This window comes from Callorhinus ursinus, unplaced genomic scaffold (assembly GCF_003265705.2).
Source record: "Callorhinus ursinus isolate GAN/ISIS: 27379988/994484 unplaced genomic scaffold, GSC_fseal_2.0 scaffold1, whole genome shotgun sequence".
In the NCBI taxonomy this organism is placed as follows: Eukaryota; Metazoa; Chordata; class Mammalia; order Carnivora; family Otariidae; genus Callorhinus; species Callorhinus ursinus.
Window position 1 is genome coordinate 121,773,115 of NW_027397063.1, and position 16,506 is coordinate 121,789,620.

Below are 16,506 nucleotides of genomic sequence, written 5' to 3' on the forward strand. Positions count from 1 at the left end.
AAGTGGGAAAATAGATAATTTTTAAAGAAGATGGATAATTAGCCTGCTGTGATTTGCCCCTTCCATGTCGTGGCCAGTTTCCTCCTTTAATTAGGTGTTTAAAGCAGTCTGTGCATATATATAATATACAAAGTAAGAAATGGGACTCCTTCCGCATCCCCCTGCAGTGTGGCCTTCTAGACCCCTTTTCTGGCTTTCAAGCAGGCTAATAAAGAGCACAGACCCTGGACTCGAGACAGTCCAAGTTCACTTCCTCCGTCTCACTGTTTACTCTTCACTGCATAGGCTTTGGACAATTTATTTAAACCCCATCACACCACAATCTTCTCATTCGTAGAATGTGTACCGAATAATCCATGTGGGAATGATCCAAATAAGCGAAACCCCTGCTGACTCACTGCTCACTCACAAAGGTTTGGAATGAGTCACTCTTCAGGGAATAAGCAGGAAGAACTCAGAATTTCTGAGGAAGCCCTGGGAAGTCCCGTTGGACCTCTCCCACCAGCTGACAGAGCTCGCCCGCCCTCCCCAGTGTGGGACCTGCCAGGAGGGTGTGCGCTTGTGGCGCCGGATGTGGCTGGCTACCACCCACTTAGCTCTCTGCCCCAAACCCCAGGGAAACAGAAGTCATCTTAAAAATGCATCTTGTTGCTTCATGCCAAGAGGATTCAAGTCAGCCTGAGAAAGTGAGAGATGGAGAGAGCAATCCTAAATACAGACTTGGTGGAACTACTCCACCCAGGAAGCACTTATGAAGCACCTGCTGGATGCACATTCTGCCCTTCTGAACAGAGCACCTAGAACTTTCCCTGAGTTACTTTCTACTGACAATTTAGAACCAATTGCTTATGAAGTAGAAATGGGGGGGGGAATAAATAATGGTGGTAAAACAATTGTTTTTATAATAAAAAGAAGTAGCTGCCAGGTGGCAGAACAAAATGGAGGACGGGAAAATGAGTAAAAGAAATCATTTTTAGGAAAAAAAATACACTTATGATTAATGGTTGTGATATGCTTTTGTCAACTGTAATCCTGAAATTCAGGAAGCAAATGGCAATCTTGACCATAACATAGAGGCAGGAAATCGAATGTATTTTTGGTCGACTTGGGGGAAGTCGATTGGTCGGTGTGGCTTCTCCTGTAGGTGCAGCTGTGGCTCCTGGTGGTTTTCCTCATGGGAGAAGTGAGAGGCACAATCAGCTGTGTTCACACTGGCCTGAGAAAGGCCTGCTCCTAGAGAAGGCAAAACCACGCCCTGCTCAGACTGTCAGGCCCAGTGCCCACCGCTCCCTCCTAAGGGGAGAGCCTGCCTGCAGCCCTGCTGAGGGAAGCCCCCCTGGGCCACCCCCTACTCACCGGTACCTGTTCAGTACCTTATGGCCCCATCCCCTGGCCATCGCACATTAGGCTGGGAGTGGGCACCCGACCCCAGACCAATCGGTCAGAGGGCTGGCTGGTGACCTGTGAGGTGGCTGGTACCGAAGCTCTGCCCAGAGAGGGACAATCTCCGTCAGCTGCTTGGATTCTCAGTGAAACTCAGAACTGCTCCAATACCAATTACCCACTAGAACAAATGGTTTCTCAACAAAGTGGATATACATATGGCGAAACTTAAAAAAAAAGTTTTAGGATGAAATGTTGTGTAAGAAGGCTCAGATTTAAAACAAATGCCAACGTGACATGAAGATCTGTGAGCAGGATTGCTGTGGAGGCCTTTAGTCTTTTATTGCCATGTCTCCCTCCCTGTGTTAGTTGCCTATTCCCACACAAGTCACCCCAAAACTTAGTGGCTTAAAACAGTGCTGAACGTTATTAACTCACACAGTTTCTGTGGGTCAGGAATCTGGGAGTGGCTTAGTTGGGTTGTGCTGGCTTAGGGTCTCGGGAGGCCACAATCAAGATATGAACTGGGGCCCTAGTCAGCTGAAGGCTTCACTGAAGTTGGGAGATGTTATTGATAATTGTGTTCCCCATTAAGATATGTTGAAGTCTTAACCCCCAGTACCTCAGAATGTGACCTTATTTGGAAATAGGATCCTTATAGATATGATTAAGATAAGGTCATACTAGAGTAGGGTGGCCCTCCCTGATTCTCAGGGAGAAGACGGCCATGTGGCAACAGAAGCGCAGATCGGAGGGATGCATCCATGAGCCAAGAAACCCTGAGGATTGCTGGCAAATGCCAGAAGCTAGAAGAGTCAAGGAAGGATTCTCCCCTACAGGTCTCAGGAGCATGGCCCTGCTAACACCCTGATATTGGACTCTGAGCCTCTAGAACTGTGAGACAGTAAATTTCTGTGTTTTAAGGCACCCAGTTGGTGGTACTTTTTAAAGGCAACCCTAGAAAACAACTACCTATCAGTTTCGCCCAGTCACATGGCTGGCTGCTGCAGGAGGCTCAGTTCCTCAACACAGGGTCCTCTCTGAAGGGCTGTTTGGCTGTCTGACTTGGCAGTTGGCTTCCCCTGGAGCAAGTGATCCAAGGGAGGGCAGTGTGGAAGCCAGTGTCTATTATGACCCACCATCCAAAAAGTGGGTGGGACCCACTTTATCATTTCCATACGATCCTGGTGGGTAATCCAGATCAGCCTTGCTCATGGAGGGAGGAGACACAGGACATAGGCCAGGAGGGGAGGATCACTAGGCACCATCTTGGAGCTGGTTACCATACCCCTCAGTCCAAATCCCGCTTCTCCTGTTTCTCACCTCCCTGAAGTTTATAGTTGTACCCAACCTGCCCCCTGCCTGTGCTGAGCCCCATGCTGATCCCTCACTATGAACCCAGCTCCCTGGTCCAGCTATGGCCAAATTTTCTCAACTCTGCTACGTGCTGAGCATAATCTGGCCTCAGCACTATTGTCTTTGCTTGAAATGGCCTCTTTTGAGGGGGATACACCTCTCAAGGTCCACTCCATCACAAGCATTTTGTGAATCTTCTCCCACTGAAGTGATGTTTCCTGTTCCCAGTTCCTCATCGGGCCATCATATTTATCCAGGTCCTCTCTGCCAGACCATGAGCTGCACTGAGAGTGGCTGCCCTCTAGTGAGTGACAGCTCTATGCTGGATGGGGCACATAAATAGCTCCCTTAACCTTCTCCCTGAGCCTTAAAGAAGGCTTGATATAGCCATCTTGCAGAAGAGGAAACCTGAACAGAGATCCTAGTGAATTGCCCACATGTAGATTAGAGCTGGTGCTGGGATCTGGGTCTTCTTCACCGTGACTATGGGGACCCCCTCTGAGAACAGAGCTGATATGCTATTAATCTTTGTGTCTACAGCTCCTGGCACAGCCCCTGTGGCTTATGAAATATGGGCTCAGCACATGTTGACTGCGGAATGAATGAGTGAATGAATGATTAGACAGTCAACAAGTGTACTTATTTCACTTAGACAGACTGGAACAACAAAACATTTTCTTTCCCTTTGGAAAGTTTTCTCATTTTAGTTTTCTAGCACTGAAGTAAAAATCTAACAGCCGAACAGTTAAAAATAAAATTAACAATAGATCTATGAGCTGCTGGGCTTCATGTATATATAAGTCTTCCACACATTTATTTATTTATTTTTTTGGTTTGAGCAAAAGTGATCATTTATTGACTTATGTAACTGAAGTCTAGAGAGTAGATCTCCTTAGGCATGGCTGGATTCAGGAGCTGAAATGGTGTGTGGACAGTGTCTATGCGTGTGGGTCTCTCTCTGCACTTGGCATTCTTATCAGCTTCTTTTCCAGACAGACTCCTCATACGGTGGTAATGATGATGGCCATCACTGCCCTATGCGCCATCTGATTCTCTCAGCAACCACAAGAAAAGAGCTTCTCTTTCCACAAAGTCCCAGAACAGTGTCCCCAGTTATTGGCCCGAGGGCTATGATATTTTGATTGGCCTGTTGGCCAGCACCGAGTCCCAGGCCCACCAGGACACTGAGGGATCTTGGGCATGGGTCGGACCTGACACTCACAGATAAGAAGTGGAGAGGGTCAGCCCCCGAAGGGACACTGGGGTTGGGTAGTGGGTGAGATGTGGTCAGGAAGAAACTGTAAATGTCCACTAGGGCTGCTTCCTCTGCTCTCTGACCCTAGTTAAATGCTGTTGCAGTCAGGGTCATAGCAGGAAGCAGATTGCACACCCTGTTAATGGAGGAGAGTAATAAAAGAACAGTTTACACAGGTGTGGGCAGGGGGTGTAGGGAAGCCTGCAAAGGATAGTGCAATATTTGGGAGCTAGCAATAGTAGGAGCCACTAGCCCCCCAGGCCTGAAGGTGTGAAGGGCTCAAGTGGCTACAGAATCAGGAGAAGGGAGCTGTATGGAGAGAGTAGCCTGGAAGGAGCTGCGGCCTTCAGAAAGATCCAAGCAGACTACGGTCAGTGATCTGACAGAGAAGACACCAGCAATAAACACCATGTCTTCTCTCTTTTCTCCTACCCTCTCATCACCTGCTGCTGCTTCCCATTGGTCAGACACAACAGCAAGGCAGAGGGCAAGAAAGTGTAGTTGGTGCTGTCCACAGAAGTCAGTGTTAGGGTCATAGGAGGGGAGAGTGCGCAGGGAAGAAAGTGCAGCACATTCTGGAAGTTCATGAACCAGTTCATTTGAGAAAAGTTAGGGAGTCAGGGGAGAGAAAGGCCTGTGAACAAATGGGTTTCTTTTTTTTTTTTTTTTTAAAGGTTTTATTTATTTGACAGAGAGAGAGAGAGAGAACAAGCAAGGGGAGCAGCAGAGGGAGAGGGAGAAGCAGGCTCCCCGCTGAGCAGAGAGCCTGATGAGGGACTCGATCCCGGGACCCCAGGATCATGACCTGACCCGAAGGCAGATGCTCAACCGACTGAGCCACCCAGGCGCCCAACAAATGGGTTTCTTAATGAGCATAACCATGTTAGCTTGCCTCAACATAGCCCCCAGTGATCCCGATCCTGGTACGGTCTTGTGTAGTGCCCTCCCACATGATTCCAGCATTGTTCTATGTGACCATTAGAATGGTGTGTTGCTCCTGAGATTAGATTATAAAAGATCCTGTGTCTTCTCTCTTGGTTGCCTACTTTCCATCTTGGATCACTTGCTTGGGGGAAAGCCAGCTGCCATGTCTCATGGAGCCCTATGGAAAGGCCCCGTTAGCAAGAAACTGAAGCCTCCTGCCACCAGCCCCATAAGTGAGCCATGTTGGAAGTGGATCTTTAGATGACTGCCAACCCAGCCGATGTCTTACAGCAACCTCATGAGAGACCCTGAGCCAGAACAACCCGGCTACACCATTCTCGAATTCCTAACCCTCAGAATCTGTAAGATGATAAATGTTGTTTTTTAAGCTTCCAAGTTTGGGGGTAGTTTATTATACAGCCATAGATAACTAATGCAGTAATCTTCCTGACGGCACCTCAATCCCGTCACAATTCAAATCCATCTGATGCTCAGTCTTCCAACTGTCCTGACTGCCCCTTTACAGGTTTCTCTCCTGCTACACAGGATACAAGCGCTACTATTAGTTCTTATTTGTTGGACTATACAAGCTCAGAAATAATCTTTTCTTATGGTTTTGAGGAGTGAAGTGCACTCAGGCAATATTCTTAGATGGAGGGAGAAAACCACAAAGAGGGGTCCACACTGAATAGACCTTGGTTGCTTTGAAACTGGAAGTTCTAGAGGAGACATTCTGAAAATGGCCAGGAAAATCTTCTGTCTCCAGAATGTACCTAACTCACCCCAGCCTGGCATGATACAGACAGTGGTTCTCAAAGGATGGTCCCAACACAACAGCACTAGCATTACATGGGAACTTGTTAGGAACACAAAATCTTGGGTTCCACCCCAGAGCTGCTGAATCAGAAACTCTGGGGAGAGGAGCCATTAATCTCTGTTTAATAAGCCTTCAGGGTAACCTGATCAAGTGTGAGACCACCACGCTAATGCTGTGCATTTTTCAAAGCATGTGTGCAAGCCCTAATCATCAGTTCCCCACATCAGTTCTCTGAGACGGGCAAGTGTGCCCATTTTACAGAAGAGGGAACTGACGCTTGGATGAGAAGTGTACCATCCAAGGCTAACCAGCACCCTAGCATCACAGCCAGAGCCTGGAATCCCCACCCCAGGACCAAGGCATAGTGAGTTTCCACATCACCAGCTTGCCTCCTATCCTGTTAGTTTTCAACCCATGATTACCCTTTCTGTGGGACTTTTTGTCACCCAAATACACTACTTTTGTTTGACCAAAGATGAACCAATGGGAAAATATGATCTATAGTTAAGTAATTACCTTTCATGAGGTTCTGTGTAATTTTGAAATTTCACAAAAGGTTTCAAGGGAATGCAGAGATCTTGTTGAACCTATTTATCTGCAGATATTTGAGTATGATCACTTTACTCAGTTCCACTGGGAGAAAACTGGCATGGGATGCTTTTATAATCTTTTAATCTGGCACTTCAACCCTTTGAATACAACGTATAAGATGGTTGCTTGTTTTTATGCTTACTGGACATGTCTGTACTGAACCTTCCATGCAAGTCAGATGATCGGTTTTATCAATACTTCCAGTGTTTACATTTTCTTTTCTTTTTCTCTTTTTAAAAGGTTTTATTTATTTGACAGAGGGTAAGAACACGAGTGGGGGGAGGAGCAAGGGGAAAGGGCGAAGCAGACTCCCTGCTGAGCAAGGAGCCCAACGTGGGGCTCGATCCCAGGACCCTGGGATCATGACCTGAGCTGAAGGCAGACGCTTAACTGATTGGGCCACCCGGGCGTCCTGTGTTTAAACTTTCTGATATATCATCACCTGATTTGGCAGAATGAAAATCTTCATATTGTGCCCTTTAACTTCAAGACTTGTTTTGTAGTTTACCTTATGAATCCTGAGTTTATTGCCATAGGGTCCTGATGTGATAACTAAAGACACTACTACACTGAAAGTAAAGACACCACCTTTCTCATTGCCACACTCTAAATATTCCTACAGAACATGTAAATGGTCAGCATTGTACATTTTCCCCAAGTATTGGAATGTGACAATTGAAATCCATACTATTGATGGAAGAACTGCAGGGTTCTAAAATGATTCCTGAATAATCAAAAAAAAAAAAAGATAAAATTACATACAGTGTGATTTTTCAGATATATTTGGGGGTTCTAATTCTTCAAAAATTATTGATTCATCTATGGATATCTTGCAGCTGTCATAACATCAGGTGTGAAAATTAAGCGTTAGCTCCACGTAAAACATTGTGCTAGAATCATACAGTTTTGTCGTCACATAAGAAAACCTTAGAGAAAGCTTACCATCTGGGACTCATTTAAACATAAGATTTACACACACACCCCAAAACAAATCTGTGAAAGATATTGTGGCAATCTATTTTCCAAAAATGGCTGCAATCTTTCCGGTCCCACTTGCTCTTCCAAAACTTTGTGCCAGTCCCCATCAATAGGTGGAGTCTACACTCCTTCCCTTGACCCTGGGCAGGACTTTGTGACTGCCTCCATGACAGCAGTGTGGCAAACGTGACACTGCATGACTTCCGAAGCTAGGTCATGAATGGCGATATGGCTCCTGTCTGGTTCTCTCTCTCGGGGATTTCACTCTTGGAACCCTACCACACTCTGAGGAAAAACAGACCACATGGGGAGACTCATGTGGAGAGAAACTGAGGTCCCTGGCCCTCAGCCCCAGTTGAGCTCCCAGCTGACAGCAGAGCCCGCTTCTCAACCATGTGACGGCGTCCTCAGATCCAACAGCCCTCAGAGAACAGCCCCAGTGAGCGGAGCAGAGGCAAGCCTCCTCCACCTTGCACTGACCAAGTTGCAGATTCATAAGCAATATTAAGGGATTATTTTAAGCCACTAAATTTTGAGGCGGTTTGTTACCTACGATAGTCAAAATGATTAAAATCAACCATGGAAGTTTGTTCAACTTCAGGGTGTGCAGGCCCTGCCGGCCGCAGCATGAGTTTGGGTTTCTATGGGAAGCAGTTAGAGGGTATTAAGCAGGAGAATGGCATGGTCAATTAAATGATTCCTCTGGCTGCTAATGGGGTTTCCTGAAGCCCTACTCCTTCCTGAGTCAGTCACACCTCAGGACCAGCCATGAGGACTCACCAAGGGACTATGATAAATAGCAATTTAAGGGAAAAATTCTTTGGGATTATCCATTTTGATATTTTCTAGTACAACACTGTATCAGTTTTTAGAAGACTACTGGATATGTCAAAACAAAGGGGGAAAAAGACCCCCTACATTTGCAGGTAACAGAAAGGCATTTGTTTTCAGTAACATACACATCTTTGAAGAATGGTTGTAGTCCAAATTTTTCAGCAACCATCAAAAAAACTAAGAAGGTTGTGTCCTCTGGATCGCAATGTGCCGAGTACTGAGGGGTGAATCATACAGAGAGTGTGAAATGTGTAAGGATAATTACTGGGTTGATGGAATATGGAGACAAAACGATGTAATAAACCACTATTTTAGCATCACAAGTGAATCTGAAAAGAGTTAAGAATTTCATTGTTTTGCAATTAGTACACCACAATTGGCTCCTATATTCCACAGGCCCTGATAAAATTGTTTCAGACCTTTCCTAGGGACACAGGCAATGTATGTTGAATGTGTAAAATGGTTGTGTGTCACAAAACAGATTTGTTCTTGCAAGGTAGCACAACAAAAATATAAACCAAGAAATAAAATAGTATTTGTAAAGTTCTGGCTTAAGAGTGCAGAGTCAGGCCTCCTAATTTGCAGCATGACCTGGGGTACCTTCGCTCCCCCCTTCAGGTCGAAGGTCCTGTCTGTAAAAGGGGGCTAAACTAGACAATTTCAGCTCCCTCTTGGAGACTCTTTTTCCTGTGTTCCTTCTAGTAGTCAGTAAGGAAGCAAACAGCATCCACAAATGACAGGGAAGCTCTTTGTAAAACAAACAAAAATGAAGACTTAATTTGTAATATGAATCATCTTTCCCCCAGGCTTCTTCCCAACTCAATTCGTTTATTGTTTAGATTTTCATAATCAGTGCGTTATTAACTATTGCTAAGTAATGGAACTACTCTGAAATGTAATGACTTGAAATAACCATTTTAATTTGCTCATGGCTTTGTGTGTCAGGAATTTGGAAAGGGCTCAGGTTCATAGTAGCTCGTCTCTCTAGAGCTAGAGACTCCACTTCCCAGATAGTCCCTCCACTCACACGTCTGGCGCACTGATGGGGTGAGGCTAGCAGGCTCTGCTGGGCCTCTCCATGTGGTCCTCCAGCGTGGTGGTCTCAGGATCGTCCGACTTCTAACAGGACGTGTGTCAGAAGAGACAGGAAGGGGGAGTTGTCAGTTTCTGAAGGCTGGGGCAGCAGCTCTCCTACCAAATCCGATTGGTAAAGTTACTGTACAGCCCGTCTGCATTCAAGGGGAAGAAATATAGACACCACCCACTGGTGGGAAGGGTGTGAAAGAATCTGTGGCTATTCTAAATCTACCTCAAAAGAGGCTGCTATACTGATACCATTTTTATTTGAGTCTTGTTGGGCATAGTGACTCATTTAATCCTTCCCTTAACTCTATGAGAGAGAAATCTTTATTATCCAAATATTACAGGTGAGGAAACTGAGACAAAGGGGTTAAACCACTGGCCCAAGGACACTCAGTTATGTGGGCCAGGTTTTGAACCCAGGCAGTGTATGCATGGTAACCTAATGAATTAATTAGGCTATTTCTCACCACAACTTCATGTAATTATTAACAGAATGATAAAGCATATTGCAAGTGCTCTGCAAGAGTGTGGACTTCCCGTATTTCAGGTAAACACCCCTTCTCAGGTGTGGATGGTCCCAGCTGCCTTTCTGCTGTGGGTCTCTGGGTCCACATGGTGCCTATGGGTGAGTGAAGGGTTGCTCAAAGCTACCTTCTGCAGGAATCTCTGTCCCCACTGTATTATCTTGGTACCCCTATTGAAAACTATTGGCCATTGATGAATGGGTTTATTTCTAGACTCAATTATATACCAATGATCTCTGTATCTGTCTATACTTAAGTACCACATTGTCCTGGTAACTGTAGCTTTGTAGTAAGTTTAGAAATTGGGAAGTGGAATTGAGTCCTCTTTGTTCTTGTTTAGTAAAATTGTTTTGGTATTGTTGAGTCCTTTGCAGTCCCTTACGAATTTTAGGGTCAGCCTGTCAGTATCTGCCAAAAAGGCAATGGAATTTTCATAGAAACTGCATTTAAAATATTGTTAAAATAGCAATATTCCCTAAGCTGATCTACCATTTTAACAATATTAAGCCTTCCAATATGAAGATATCTTTCCATTTATTTAGGTATTCTTTATTTTTTCAATGATGCTTTATGGTTTTCAGTGTACAAGTTTTATACTTTTTGTTAAATTTATTCCCAAGTATTTTTTATTTTTCTGGATTTTATCATAATGGAATTGTTTTAATTTCATTTTTGGGTTGTTCAAGTGTATAAAAATACAATTGATTTTTATATCCAGTAACCTTGCCGAACTTATCAGCACTAATACTTTTTAGGTAGGTTCCTTAGGATTTTCTACATACAAAGTCATTTCATCTAAAAATAGTTTATATACTTCTTCCTTTTCAATATGGATGTCTTTTTTTTTTTCCCTAATTGTTTTGTCCTGAACTTCCAGTACAATGTTGAATACATGTGATGAGAGTGGACATCCCTGACTGGTTCCTGATATTAGATGGTAAGTTTTCAGTTGTTCATCATTAAATATGATGTTCGCTGAGGGTTTTTCATAGATGCTCTTTATCAGGTTGAAAAAACCTGCCCTATTCTTATTTTTATCATGAGAAAGTGTGGGATTTTTGTTAAATGCCTTTTCTCCATCAATGAAAGATACTCCAGTGCCCCCTCCCCTTTATTACCAAAATATTGATACTTTATTGTGTTTTATATTGATTTAATTTTGTATGTCGAAACTATCTTGCATTCCTTGGATAAATCCCACTTGGTCATGGTGTATTGTAATGATTTTTATGGGTTGATGGATTCTGACAGTATGTTTTTGATGATTTTTACATCTGTATTCATAAAGGATATTCATGGTATACAATACTTTTTAGATAATCATAGATTGTTTGATTGGATTAAGAATTTTTCTATCTATAATCAGAAAAGATACTGGTCTGTTGTGTTCTTTTCTTGAGATACTTTTTTTTTTGGAAGATTTTATTTATTTGAGAGAGAGAGAATGAGAGAACAAGCGAGCACATGAGAAGGGGGAGGGTCAGAGGGAGAAGCAGACTCCCTGCTGAGCAGGGAGCCCGATGCGGACTCGATCCAGGGACTTCAGGATCATGACCTGAGCCAAAGGCAGTTGCTTAACCAACTGAGCCACCCAGGCACCCTTACTTTTGTTTGGTTTTAGTATCAACCACACAGAGTGAGTTGGGAAGTGATCCTTCCACTTCTTAAAAAAAAAAAAAAAGTTTGTGAAGAAAGACTGGTAATTTTTTTTAAAGATTTTATTTAAGAGCGAGCAAGGGAGTGCACAAGAGCAGGGGGAGAGGCAAAGGGAGGGGAAGAAACAGACTCCTCACTCAGCAGGGAGCCTGACTTGTGGTTTAATCCCAGGACCCTGAGATCAGGGCCAGAGCGGAAGGCAGAAGGCAGACGCTTAACGGAGCCATCCAGGTGCCTGCAAGACTGGTAATTCTTTAAATATTTTGTAGAATTCATCACTGAAGTCCTTTGGTCCTGGGCTTCTCTTTTTGGAATATTTTTTGATTACGAATTCAATGTCTTTAGGTCTATTCAGATTTTCCGTATCTTCTTTTTAATTTTTTTAAAGATTTTATTTGAAAGGGAGAGAGAGTGCACCAGCAGGGGGAGGGACAGAGGGGGTGGGAGAAGGAGACTCCCCACTGAGCAGGGGCCCCTAGCCTAATGCAGGGCTCCATTCCAGGACTTTGGACCTTGAGATCATGCCCCAAGCCAAAGGCAGCCGCTTAACCGACTGAGCCACCCAGGTGCCCCAGATTTAGTGTATCTCCTTGAAACAGTTTTGATAGTTTGTCAGTTTCTAAAAATTTGTCCCTTTCATCTAGATCAGCAAGTGTGTTGGTATGTAATTCATATTCTTATAATTCTTATTTCTATGAAGTCAGTCGAATGTCCCCTCTTCATTAGTGATTTCAGTAACTTGAGTGTTGTCGTTTTTTCTTGGTTATTCTCACTACAGATTTATCAATTGTGTCCATCTTTTCAAAGCAACAACTTTGTTTTGTTGATTTTTCTTTAATTTTTTTAAATCTCTACTTCACTTATTTCTGCTCTAATATTTATTGTTTTCTTTCTTTTGCTTGCTTTGGGTTTAGTCTGCACCCCTTTATTCCAGTTTTTTAAGGTCAAAGATTAGGTTACAGATTTGAGATCTTTCTTCTTTTTTACTGTTTACAGCTAGATTCCCAGTAAGCACTGCTTTCACGGCATCTCATAGGTTTTGGAATGTTGTATTTTTGCTTTCATTTATCTTGAAATATCTTATTTCTTGACCCACTGGTTATTTAGGAGTGCAGCCACCAAAGCTTTCTTTTGGTTGCTACTTATATGGTATTTATTTTATAATCATCTTGTCGCTTTCAACTTGTGTTGTTGAATGTAAAGCATGTCTCTTGCAGAGAGCATACAATTGGATCATGTTTTATATTCATTTGGTTAATCTCTATCGTGTAATTAGAGTTTAATCTAGTTACATTTAATGTAATTACTGTTAAGGTAGGATTTACAATCTGCCATTTTGCTATTCGTTTTCTGTCTTGTCTTTTTTGTTTCTCTAGTCTTCCATTCCTGTCTTATTTTGTGTTAGATATTTTCTAGGGTACCATTTTAATTGTCTTGTCTTTTCTTCTGTATTTTATAGTTATTTTCTCAGTGTTTGTCCTAGGGATTTACAACTAACATCTTAATTTGTAAGAATCTAGTTCAGATTAATAAAACAAAATTTCAGTACTACACAAACCTTTTCTATGTAGCTCTATTTCCTGTACCTTTGTGCGGTTGTCACAAATTACATTTTTAAGCACTGTGCGCCTACCAACATAGACTTATAATTACAGCTTTATGCAGCTGTCTTTTAAATCAGGAATAAAAAAGAGTTAAAAATACATTTATACATTGTCTTTTAAATTTACTTTGCTGTTACCTTTATTGTTGCTCTTTATTTCTTTATGTGAATTTGAGTCATTGTCTAATATTTTCTCATGTCAGTCTGAAGGACTCCCTTTAGTATTTCTTGGAGGGCAGGTCTGCTAGTGACAAATCCTCTGTTTTTGCTAATCTGATAATGTCTTAATTTGTCCTTCATTTTTGAAGGATAATTGTCCTGGATATAGAATTTTTGACTGACACCATTTTTCTTTCAGCAGCTTTAATAGGTCAACCTACTACCTTCTGACCTCCATGGACTTTGATGAGAAACTAGCTATTAATCTTATTGGGATTCCTTGTACATGAGTTGTTCCTTTTTGCTTTGAAGACTCTTGTTTTATCTTTTGATAGTTTCAATATAATGTATGTGGGGTAAATCTCTTTGAATTTATTCTACTTGGTGTTAAGCTCTTTGAATTTGTATGTTAACATTTTTCAAAATTGGTAAGTTTTTAGTCATGTTTCTTCATATATTCTTTCTTTCCCCCTTTCTTTTCTTCCAGGATTTCCCTTATGTGTATGCTGGTCTGTTTAATTGTGTCACACAGGTCTCTGAGACTATGATTCTCCCCCCTTCCCAACATTCCTCAGAATGGATAGTCACAATTGACATATTTTCAAGCTCACTGATTCTTTTGCCTACTCAAATCTAATACTGAGGCCCTCTATTTCAGCTATTGTATTTTTCCAAATCCAGAATTTCCATTTGCTTTTTAAAATACATATATTTTTAAGATTTTATTTATTTGACAGAGCTAGAGAGCACAAGCAAGGGGAGCAGTAGAGGGAGAGGGAGAAGCAGGCTCCCCACTGAGCAGGGAGCCTGATGCAGGGCTTGATCCCAGGACCCTGGGATGACCAGAGCCAAAGGTAGACACTTAACCATCTGAGCCACCCAGGTGCCCCTAAAATATAATTTTTTTTTAAAAGACTTTATCCAGGGGCGCCTGGGTGACTCAGTTATTAAGCGTCTACCTTTGGCTCAGGTCATGATCCCAGGGTCCTGGGATGGAGCCCCACATTGGGCTCCCTGCTCTGCAGGAAGCCTGCTTCTCCCTCTCCCACTCCCCCTGCTTGTGTTCCCTCTCTCGCTGTGTTTCACTCTGTCAAATACATAAATAAAATCTTGAAAAAAAAAGATTTTATCCATTTATTTATTCTAGAGAGAGAGAGAGAGTGAGTGTACGTGTGCAAGTGGGGGAAGGAGTGGAGAAGGGAGAGGGTGGGGGAAAGAATCCCAAGCAGACTTGATCCCACGACTCAGGGACCACGACCTGAGCTGAAACTAACAGTCGGTCGCTCAACCAACTGAGCCACCCAGGTGCCCCTAAAATCTAATTTCTATATTATTTGATATTCTCTAATTGGTGATGCATTTAAAAAATATTTTCATTTAATATTTTAGACATGGTTTCTTTCAGCTCCTTGAACATAATTTAAGTTCTTTGTCTACTAAGTCCAGTGTCCTTCAAGGACAGTTTCTGATTGCTGTTCCTGTGTATGGGCCATCCATTGCTTTTTTGCATATCATAATCTTTTGTTGAAAATTGGACATTTTAAATAACACAGCAATTCTGGAAATCAGATTTATCTCCTTCCCCAAGATTTGTTGTTATTGCTACTTGTTATAGTTGTTTAGAGTTTTCTGAAAGAATTCTATAAAGTCTGTATACCTTATGTGTGGCCAGTGAAATTTTTACTCAGCTTAGCAGCCAGTTAATGATCAGAGATTTCCTAAAACACCTGTAACAACAAAAAAATCTCCTAGTTTTTGCCAAGGGGCTGTGTGTATGCGTATTAAGGCATGCCTTCAAACCTCAGCCTGGCAGTTGAAAATTGGCTTTCACTTCTTGTTTGTGCAGAGCCTCAAAATTAGCCATAGGTGAGAGCACAGGGTGGTCTCAGGTCTTCCACAGGTGGCCACAGCTGTGTGCACATGGCATTCTAGATTCCTAGAACTATGCCAGAGCTTTACAAAGCTCCTATGGGTATTGATTCCCCCAAGCTTTTCCTTTTAAACTCTGGTTAGTCTATTGCTTGCCTCAGCTCTTACTGATCACCTAAAGCAAGTACAACATTAAAACTTTTGCCTATAATTGTTTCAACAAATACCTCCCCAGGGAGAATACTTTTCGTACTGGGTCCACTCTGAGTTAGCTCAACTGTAAACAGCCTTGGAAGTGAGGCATTCCGGGGAACCATCAGATAGGTCAAATGATGGCAAGTCTTTGGGAATGAGGCTTTGAAAGAGCTCTAGCTTTGTTTTGTTCTCTCTTGTGACTTCTAAGCTGCACCAGGAATGTGGTGTCAAGGCTACTGCAGAGCTGGAATGAGGAATGCCACTAGAGCAAGTTAAAACGCCACAAAGGTCACTGTTCTTACGGAGACTCAGAGAAGTTCTTTTCTCTGCCATTTTCACTGATATCAGCTGGTAAAAGCTATTTGACCACTTACAGTGTCTATTCCTATTAGTCGCCTAACTGCAGGCAATTGATGGCCTTTCCCCCCACGCTCCCACACATTTATTGCCTCCTACAGGTGGATAAAGACAAAGCTCTTCTCCAGAAGCCCCTATCCCTTTAATTCTCTTCTTTCACATTTTCTTGGATTTTGGCATTTCTTAAAATGAGTATCAGAACCACAAGCAACTTTTCTCTCATGCATGCTAGGTCCTGCCATCTTTGTGGCATACATAAGGGCTCAAAAGCAGATCATCAAGTAAAAAATGCATTTTGATTATTTCTACTAGGTCTCAAACAATGTTACTCACAGCACTGCTGTTATTCTGGGTACCAGAAATGAACCAACTTCCCATTTTGGGGGGGGCGGGCTCGGCCAACTATCCAATTGAGGTTGGGCTTGGCCAAATGATTTGCTCTAGCCAGAGGAGTATTAGCAGATGTGATGTATGCAGAAGCATAAACTGTGTTTGTGTGATCAGGCTTGCCTTCTTGTGCTTTTGTCATCATCATGGAGAACTTCTGGAGAACTTCTGCAGTCTAGTCGAAGTCTGAAGAGGAACACGGATGGAGTAGACCCAAGCTCGACTCATGGCAAGTAGTCAAGCCCAGCCAGATCTCCGGCTTGAAGCAGTCACCCAACCAAGCCTGTCAGCCAACCTGCAAAAGCATGAGTGAGAATGATTATTTTAAGTTGAGATTTGGGGCAGCAATAGCAACTGAAACCTAAGTAACACATCTTTCTCTTAGACTCATCCTAAGGGCAAATCTTGTTACCTCTTCCTTCAGTGCTATAGGTCCAGAATCTAGCACACTTTCTGGTAATTAGCAGATGTTCAATTAACATCTGTTGTGGTCACATTTACATTTCTTCTAAAATTAGTGACTTAGAATAAAACT

General features: G+C 42.7%; 1 protein-coding gene across 2 annotated transcripts in view; it reads right to left on the minus strand.

The window, feature by feature from the left end:
- Positions 1-1,055: 1,055 nt before the first annotated feature.
- The window catches only part of ANKRD28 (ankyrin repeat domain 28), a 209,888-nt gene continuing 194,437 nt past the window's right edge, over positions 1,056-16,506 (minus strand). Inside the window, exons 29-31 of one of the 2 annotated variants that reach the window (XR_012380635.1) lie at positions 16,095-16,266; positions 9,166-9,329; positions 1,056-1,233 (exon numbers count right to left, since the gene is read on the minus strand). The gene's annotated coding sequence lies outside the window, so the exon portion shown is untranslated. Of the gene's footprint in view, positions 1,234-9,165; positions 9,330-15,909; positions 16,267-16,506 lie in introns of those variants that run through there. The other variant, XR_012380634.1, reaches the window with a different exon arrangement.